Here is a 10,263-nt window from a genome sequence, read left to right on the forward strand (position 1 = left end):
ACCAGCACAATATACATACATATATAAAACATGTTTTGCTTTTTTCTATATATGTGCACATGTACATATACATGTGTATATAATATAGGTGTGTTTGTTTGTGTGTGTGTGTGTACACATATCAGTATATACACATTTACATATTTTCTATTTGGTTGGAAACCAGCTGAATATATAGATTAGGAATAATCTAAACTATTTCTAGTTAATTTCTAGTTACATTGGGTTAAATTGAAGGACTTGATCTGGTAACTTTTGAGTGCAGGCTTGTTATTTCCACAGTACTGGCTAGTTTTATGTCAACTTGATACAAGCTAAAGTTATCTGAGAGGAGGGAACTTCAACTAAGAAAATGTCTCCATGAGATCAGGCTGTAGGCAAGCCTGTGGGGCATTTTTAAAATTAGTGATTGACGTGGGAGGGCCCTGGCCATTGTGGTAGTACTGCCCCTGGGCTGGTGATCCTGGGTTCTATAAGAAAGCAGGCTGAAGCTGGGCAGTGGTGGTGCATGCCTTCAATTCCAGCACTTGGGAGGCAGAGGCAGGTGGATTTCTGAGTTCGAGGCCAGCCTGGTCTACAGAGTGAGTTCCAGGACAGCCCGGGCTATAAGAGAAACCCTATCTCGAAAAACAAAAACAAAAACAAAGAAAGAAAGAAAGAAAGAAAGAAAGGAAGAAAGAAAGAAAGAGAGAAAGAGAGAGAAAGAAAGAAAGCAGGCTGAACAAACTGTGAAAAGCACAGTATCAGTAAGCAGCATCCCTCTACAGTCTCTGCATCAACTCCTGTTTCCAGGTCCCTGCCCTGCTTGAGTTCCGACCCTCACTGCTTTTGATGATGAACTTTCATATGAAACTGTGAGGGAAACACTCCCCCTCCTCCCTAAGTTGCTTTAGTAATGGAGTTTCATCACAGCAATAGTAACCCTAACTGAGACAACTGACTCTATAATATGAGGAGCCGTAATTTATAAAATTTTTTTAAAGTTGCCTACACTTCTCACGCCTGTGTTCAGAGAGCCTGGAATATGCACTGTGGAAGGAAGGGACTTGTGATGTGTTATGGGGTGAGAGGGCATTCATGGCAGAGAGTAAAGAACTTAAGTAGAAAGAGATGGCAGCCAAGAACCAAGTACACACGTGTGTGGTATTTCCAGAGTCAAATTGCTGCTGGTGGTGCCTGAGCTCCCTTTATCTGGAGGTGCATCCATTCTCCAAGTGGGGTACACAGAGACTTGGCTCACGTGATATTTGGACCTGGGTTTTGTTAGCATCAGTGCTAGCAAGTCTTTGATTCTGTCTGGTCCTCTACATGGACAGAGGGAAGTGGCTGATTCTGGGCTCATTTTAATGCTAGATAGGATAAGAAACTGACACACAGTACCTGGGAGGAGGAATCAAGGTTCAGGGCCAGAAGAGCTGGAGAATCTGATGAGGGAGAGCTACAGAAAGAACTAGCTGAGGTGAAGTAGGGGGATGGGATATCACTCTGTAGCCCAGGGTGGCCCAGAACTCACTATGTCCCTCATGCTGGCCTCTGACTCCTGGCAATCCTCTTACTTCAGCCTGATAAATGCTATCAGGATTACAGCTATCACACTTGACAATTTTCTCCATGTTGATTTCAGAGTAAAGTCAGACATCTAAGAAGAGAAGCTAAGTAGTTAGTGCCTGTGCATGGAGTTTGAAAGGAGGATTGCTACTCAACAGACACCATTTGTGAGACTCTGTTTTGTTTTGTTTTACACATGGGTGGTGGTAGAAACCACAAGGCTGAAACAAGTCACCAACAGATTGTGTCTAGAGACAAAGGAACTATCCGGGACTGAGCCCCAGGAGTTTTAAAGCCAAAGGTTGGTCCAAACGCATCTGTAAGGTTTACACAGTTATCTTATTCTGAATAACTAACTCCAGCAAGGTCTAGTAAGTTTCTGTCTTTTCTCAGATCTCCAAATTCCGCCTTTCCTTTTTAATTTCTCATCATTCAGATCACGTTGCTGTGATATCTGCTATGGCATGATAAACTTTATCAAACAGCGATATCACCTTGCTTCTTAGTTTTTATTGGCATATGTTAATTACATATAATAATGAGTTTGATATGTCTGTGGTGTAATTTTCCCATATTCACCTTTATCATCCTCCCTTGTTCCTCTTCCTACTCCTGCTGATTGCTTCCTTTTATCAACTAGTGCCCCTTCTACTTTAATGACTTTTGTCCCCTTAAAGCACCAAACATCTAAATATAGCTCGTTGTTCTGCAGGCAGAAGGTATAGATTGAGCTGGAAACACTCCTGCCTCAGCAGGATTGCTGAAACTCTCCCCTTGTTGCTCATTTGGTGATTGGGTTAGTGCATTCACCTAAGGAGGGGGAGGAGGAGGAAGAAGAAGAAAGAAGGAGAAGAAGGAGGAGGAAGAGAGAAAGAGGAGGAGGAGGAAGGAGGAGGAAGAGGAGGAAGAAGGAGGAAGAGGAGGAAGAAGAGGAAGATGTAAAGTGAATCTTGTGACTAACCATGCATGAGCAGATAAAAGATCTTACTTTGGCTGGGCAGTGGTGGCACAGGTCTTTAATCTCAGCACTTGGGAGGCAGAGGCAGGCAGATCTCTCTGCCATTCAAGGCCAGCCTGCTGTATAGAGTGAGTTCTAGGACAGCCAGGGTTACATAGAGAAATCCTGTCTCAAGAAAACCAGAATTAAAAAAAAATTATATTATCTTTCTGCTTTGAAAGTGAGATGCACTCCTATGGTTTCATGTATTTCACACTTGTTCTCCAGCTGATGGCGCTGTTCTGGGAGGTTGTGGAAACTTTATGAGATGTGGGCCAGGGCCTACCTGGAATAAAGAAGTTATTAGGGTGTGACTGAATGTTATGCCAGGCTTCAAGTTCCTTTTTCTCTCTCTGCCTCCTGCCCACTCTGAGCTGACCAGCCCATTCTCCGACATGTTCTGCCCAAGCACACAAGGCCGGGAAGCCATGTACCAAACATAGGAGGCCAAGCACCCATGTACCAAACACTTGGAAACTGTGAGCCCAGCTACATCATTCCTCCTTAAAGTTGTTCTCTGCATATTTTGGCCAAATCCACATGCAGACAACTGTATTATAGCCATCGTGTCCTGGAAGAGAGCATTGTGTTTTCACTGAGTCAAACTTCAGTCTTCTTGAACTCCAGATCTTCGATAGAAATGCAGGAAACAGTAGGTATTTGGCAAACTGCAGTATAAAGGGGAAGAGACAACTCTGCCCATGTACAGAGTCCAACCCATGTGCAGGCTTTCCTATAGTTCATCATCACTGAGCCTTGACCCCCAAGCTGAGGGTACTTGTGCCAGAAGCCTTAGTTCTATATAATTCTCAGAGGTCTTCAGTGCTGGGCTTTTCCAGGCAGCAATTACTGTCTCCTCAGTTGTGGTTTTGAAGCATTTTAAACTCACAGGAAGTCCTTATTGGCCAAGGAACACTGACACTAGATAGAGATTTGAGTCTGGGTGCATGGTATGGGTGTATACTTAGGGACAGCAAGCGTAGCAGGAATTTGCCTTGCGAGAAAGTGAAAGTAATACTATAACAAGAAAATTATTTTCTCTTGTTCAATAGACTATTGTTTCTCATGTACAAGAGGCAAAGATGTAAGTGTTATTATTATCCAGCTCGAAGGTTCAGCCAATAAAACTTTATGATAAAATGGTGTGACAAATGGTCCTTCATTGAAATACCAGTTTTTTACCCTGGTAATGGAAAGTTTTCCATTTATATACAAATGTATACAGACACACAATTTTAAAAATAAAATACACTTTAATTTTTCTTTAACTACACTTGATAAAATCACTTCTTTTTCTCCATATTACATCTGTAAGCCTTTACAGGTGTTGCGGCTGGACATTCTTCCAAATTCATTTTTATTTCTATATTTTCTATACCATGTATATCAAACTGTATTCCACCATTGGTTGATATTTGGGAAATTTCTAGTCTGGGGCTATTGGGAATACTCAGCATGTGCTGTCCCAAGATCTGCTACCATGGTATTTGAGAAAGCCACAGAAGCAAGACTTTCCTTTGCTCATGCCCCCTGAAGCAGTCCACAAGATGAAGAAGAACTTTCCCTGTAGCAGGTCATATAGCTCTAATTCTAGTGAGTTCACCCCCCCACCCCAAGATCTGGAAGAAAGGACAGAGACAGAGACACTAGATGCCAAGAACCTGAGGGAAGATACTGCCAAGCCCTCTACTTCTAGCTGATTCTCACCGGGCCACACCCCTTTATCCACCTATCATACATTTGCACACCGCCTTAAAAATAATGTTTACTTTCTAGGTGTCCATTTCTAAAAGTTCCCACATCACCCATGACCTATACATACTGGAACGCTTTTCTCTTCTTCCTGTCTTTCCTTGTAGGGACCTCAGCCAGTGCTCACATCAGTGCACATATTTTGGTCATATGCTTTCCAACTGGGACACAGGATAGTGTTTGTTTGTTTGTTTGTTTGTTTGTTTGTTTTTTTAATAACCTGAGGATCTGTTCATTTAGTTTGTCTCAAGAATGTTTTACCCCTGTTGGAGCTGAATGTATCTACTGTAATAATTAGTACATTTACCTACAAGAGGATACAGTGATGCAGCTGCAGAATGAGATGCCATTATACCCACAGCGTTTGTGGTGATAGAGACAAAGTAACAGGGTCCAGAAGCAATTACTGAAACAGGTATTTGTGAAAGGAGGAATGCCATTGATTCCCCTAAATGTTTTACAGAAAGATATCAGAGGACCGATGAAGCTTCCAGTTACACTTTCTTTCATGCAGTTTCTTGGATACAGGCAAAACCATTTCCAATTTTACATCATGCATGCAGTTGATAAATGGTCCAGTTCTTTGGATGAGATGAAAGACATTTCAGATCAGTGTAAAGGTGATAAATCTCTTGTGTATTCTGCAGGACTGTCATGGAGGCCTTGTGTCATAGTTTAACTGGCAGTATTTTTATTCTTCCTTGGAGGTGGGTAAACAATAACATATTTAAAAGCAATGTTGGCTTAGAGCTGATGAAATGTGATCTTTAAAATAATATTCACGTTGTAATTTCGTAGCATAAACATTGAGTTCAGCAACTTGAAAACACTGTCTCATTTAATTTAGTCTTCACACTGGCCTCAGATGGTGGGTATGGTATTTTTGGCCATGGAGTGCTAGACACTTTAAACAAGGCAAATCAGAGATAAGTGAGGAAGCCAGGACTCAAGCTCTGGTATGTGTCACTTTGTCACTTACTAAATACTGACTTCCCAAGGCAAAAAGACCCAAATGATTTTGAGCTGCTCTGTTGGATGATGAACCCAACTGAGATGAAGAGGGATAAGAAGATGGGTTTGCCAGTGTGTGCATGCAGTGTGTGTGTGTTCTTGCCTGTACAAATGCATAGAGGTGAGAAACTGATGTCAATTGTCTCCCTTTGTTATTCCTTACTTCATTTTTCGAGGCAGGGACTCTCATTGATCCTGGAGCTCACTGGTTTGACTAAACTGGCTGGCCAGTGAGACCTCAGGGTTCATCTGTCTTGCCTGCCCTCTAAGACTAGAGTTACAGATGTATGCTGCTGTGCCCAGCTTTCACATGGATTCTGGTGCTCTGAACTCAGCTATCTGTGCTTGTGTAGCAAGCTCTTTACCCACTGAGCCACCTCCTAAGCCCTACTCAAGTTGCTATAGTTATGGGGCCACCTCCCTGGCCTATGCTCTGGTTGTCTGTTAGTTATAACGATGGATAGTTTCTTTGTGAGTACGCCTGCTCCTGAGATTACCTCTGTGGTCTCTTATCAACACAATTAGACTAAGGTTCAAAACATAAGTCAGACCATATTCCTGCTCTGCCCCAAGCCCTCCAAGACTTCCTGTCTTACTTGGACAAAGGACCAGAATCTAGGCATTCATAAGCCACTGTCTGGCCCCCTTTCTTCTTACTCCTGCTTTCCCGAAGGCACAGGACAGCTTTTTTATTTGGCCAACTTGGCTCTTAGTTTGTGTCTCCTGCCTATAGACTTGGAGATCAGGATTTGACTATAAATCACTTGTTTGGAAACTGCCCTTAGGAAATGGAAAAGGGAGCCAAAAAAGAGAATACTCCTCTAGAGGGTGTGTTTTCAAGCCAGCAACCACGATGGGCAACTGATCTAATTTCTCTGGCAAAATCAAATCCAGCACTGACCAAGTACATCAAGGGATAATAGTGTTCGCTTGCCCAGATGGCAGGGGCTTGGGAAGTTTCTATGCCAACTGTTGCCTGTTCCTGACCTGTGTTTGTTCTCATTCCTGTTCATGGCTATATATGGGGACTGAATAGGCTCCAGTGCCCAGAAGGAACCCCGAGGCAAGAAGGATGCTGCTGCTGCTGCTTTCATGTCGGGCTGAGATGAAAATAATAAAGCCTAATACATAGAAGTGAAGAAGACCTGGGAAATGTTCACTGCAGGCCGTGGATAGGCTGCTCCCTCTGCCCACTCTCGCCTGGCTGTTCCTTCTAGTAGTACTTCCCCACGGCTCCTAACTAAGGAACTTATCTCCTGTATGTGGTCTTTCTTCCTCCAATAGAGGCTCTTCGAAACAGTTACTCTTTAGTCTGTGAGACTTACTGTCTTATAACTGGGTCCTACCATACTCTGGTAGATTGCAAGAGTGCAGTAAAATATTGAATGAGTGAATAAATAAATTAAAGATGATTTTTTAAAAACAGCTATTTCATTCCTATGTTTACCATTTGAGTTGTAATCCTTAGGAATGAAAAATATAACTTATTGGTGCCTTAAAGTTGGATCATCCTGTTATTTTATGTTAGGTCTTGATTATGAATAGCTTCCCCCTCTCAAAAAAGCCCACACTGAATATGTTTGTTGTGTACATCTTCATGTGTGTGCTGGTACACATGCATGTTTGTATACATGTACATGCATGCACATGTGCATGCCTCATGGCTTCCAGGACAGGCTTGCTTATTCTTTAGGCACCACCGACCTATTTTTATTTCTTTTCCTTTCTTGAGACAGCATCTCTCACTTGCCTAGAATTTGCTAAGTAGGAGAGCCTGGCTGGCCAGCAAGCCTCAGGAATCTGTCTCTCTCTGCTGGGATTATAAGTGCATGCCACCACAACTGCCTTTTTTTTTTTTCTCACATGAGTTTTGAGGTTTCAACTCAAGATCTCATGCTTGTGCAGTACGTACTCTGATCACTGAGCTGTTTGCCCAGCCAAATACTGAATATCTTATCGTGTGCCAGGCTCTGTTCAAAGTGCAAGGAACACTGGGATATGTCAACAGGGAATGACTTTGGCAGGAAGCACCAGAAGCACCAGCGGCAATGGCATTAAGCAACTGACAGCTTTAGTTTTCTCATGTAATTAGAAGTCTAGACACAAGCAATCCCCTGCTCATATGGTGGCTCTGGGGGACTATCAGGGACCATGTCTGCTTCTCCTTCATGTTGTCCTGAGTTTGTTGCCCTAACACCAGGAGCTTCTGTGTTCCAGGCAAGAAAGAGAAATGGCAAAAGGGACATTTTGTGTTCTAGAGATCCCTTTACCTTGGCATGCTCTACTGGAAAGCTATACCCAACAGTTCCCAGTCACCTTGTATCTTTTCCTGACAAAAGGGGCCATAAGAAAGGCACTATTAATTTCTTTCTTCTTCTGTTTTGTTTGATGGGTTCCTTACTTGCACACAAAAGTTTTGAGGGGACAGGGTGGGGGGTGGGTAGGGAGATACAGTTGCTGGTCCTTGATTGAGGACCAGCAGCATTGGTCATAGAATGAGTAAGAAGCATGGTCTGTGGAGGCTGTTGCTGTAGCGTAGAAACAGCAGACAAGGCAGCAAACACTTTCCCCTCTACACACCTACTTGCCAAATATTCCCAACAGCCGTGAGTGATGTGCAGAGAGGCCAGGCCGGTGGCGGGGGCAGGGGGGGGGAGTTGAAAGGTTATCCAGGTTCCAGATTTCATGTGGAGTTAGGGAAAAGTTGACCTTGGACCTGGCTTCTGGTGATGAGAGAGAGGCAGGCTTGCCAAGATCAGGCACACCTTTACTGATCGACTGTTGGTTATAATTTAATCTGGGAAGAGAAAGCAGCAGAGCCCTGCCTACCTACTTCTACAAAACAGAAGATGGCTAACATGCTCAGCATGCTGTATGAAGCTCTCCTCCTTTTTCTCCCTCACTCCCTCTTTTCCACCCTCCCTCCTTGCCTTCCTCCTTCCATCCCTCCCTCTTTCCCACTTCCCTCCTTCCCACACAAAGCAGCAGTTGAAGCTGTTTTTTGATAGTGATGGGAAAGGACCATTGAGGGATATGCTAAAAAGTGTTTGTTATTTTCTTTCAGAGTGGTGTGTGTGTGTGTGTTTTCATATTGGTGAAGCATGGAAGGCAAAGCATCAGACCCCACACAAACTTTTTTTTGTATAAGCAAGGAGCCATTCAAACAAAACAAAAGAAAAGAATTAATAGTGGTTTCCTTAGTTCCTTGGTTGCCAAGGGTGGGTTGACACAAGGTGGGTGAGAATGTTCCTTTCTGCCGGAGGAAAATAAGGCAGCTATGGACATTTAAATGTTCTTCTTTCACGAATTTATTCATGCACATACTCCTGTGAGTTGTGGGGGTCAGAGGACAGCTTTCGGGATCTTGTTCTTTGCTACCCACACTGTTGGCCTAATTCATCCAAGCTTGGCAGAGGACTCCTTTACCCACGGAACCATCTCAGCAACCCAGATGTGGACAATGTGTAAAGAGAGAAGAATTTGAGGGATGTTCTGTGAATAAGTAGAGCAGCCTGTGACTGTAGAGGCATAAAAGGAAATGCTAGCTGTTAACTCAGGACTGTGGCTACCAGGGCCTATCTGTGACACTCTAGAACCCTGTCTCCATGCGTGTGGTACTCGATCCTATGCACATAGGGCCTCAGAAGCACCTTCATATGCTTCTCACTTCAGAAGTCAGTTGTCAGGAAGGCATGTGGCAGGGTTTGATTTTGGTTCTGTGCTGCCAGAGGCTGAACCCCAAAGCTTCACTCTAGGCAAGAGTTCTACCACTGAGCCATGACCCCCATCCCCATAGTCCTCGTGTCTCTTACACATGATCACAATAGGCATCTAGTGTGATTAGACCTGTTTATCCTTGAACCTCAGCTGATGTAATTTTTTTTTATTGGCAGTCATTTTCTATCAGTGTTTTATACTCTGGGTAGTTGTTCTTTACACAAATTGAGAGCCCTGACTCCTAACAAAACCCTGGCTCCATGAAAACCAGTGGGTACATTCAAGGTCACTTGCAAGAGAGTCAATAGGGAGCTGTCTGGGGAAGGGTCGGTAAGTGCTGTGGGTATGATACTGCCTCTCGTTGTGGCTAGTGATTTCTTATTGCTTTACAAAAATAAAAAGTAGTTTCCCATCTTAGTTCATTCTTAAGTTGGCGTGGGGTCAACCTGTGTTCCCCTTTTGAGTGCTGACTAAGAGCTCTTTTAGCCCATAGGTCATCATGATCCTAAGAAGACTCAATGCTTCTAAAAGCTGCTACTACATACAGTGAGAGGATTTCCCCCTTTATCTGGCCTTTTTCATTCTTTTATTTTGTTTTGTTTTTCAAGACAAGGTTTCTCTGTGTAGCCCAGGCTGTGCTGGAACTCACTCTTTAGAACAGGCTGGCCTTGAACTCAGAGATCCTCCTGCCTTTGTACCCTCCCCCCTCCAAGTGCTGGGATTAAAGGCATGTGCCACCACCAGCCACCAAAAACCATATTCTTAATTTCTGAATTCTATTACACTAACATACTAAGTCTACCTATGGAATAAGCATTAAAAACGGAACAACTTTGAGAACAAAGGTTTGTCCTAAAATGTTACTTGAATGATTTAAATATTCTGTTAACATGAAGGAATTATTTGTAATGATTTATAAACAATATTTTAAAATGACAAATTATACTGATATATTCTGAGTGAACAGGAAGGAATAGCATGCAGTTCTGAATGATTCTGGTTTTTTAAAATGACTCAGGAAATCTGGAAATGAGAGGCTGGAGTGTGGCCCAGCTGGAGAGTATTTAGCCGGTGTGGATAGCGCTGGGCTTTATCTCCAGCATAGCCCCAAACCAAAACTAAACAAATACCTCCAGAAGACACTCTAGTAAGTATTAAGTAATGGACAGTAAAAAAACGTTTGGTTTGGATTATCTTCATGGTGAACAGATAAGTCAAATTTTAAAAGAGTATTGTCT

Source organism: Grammomys surdaster, unplaced genomic scaffold (genome assembly GCF_004785775.1).
Source record: "Grammomys surdaster isolate TR1022 unplaced genomic scaffold, NIH_TR_1.0 220, whole genome shotgun sequence".
Taxonomy (NCBI): Eukaryota; Metazoa; Chordata; class Mammalia; order Rodentia; family Muridae; genus Grammomys; species Grammomys surdaster.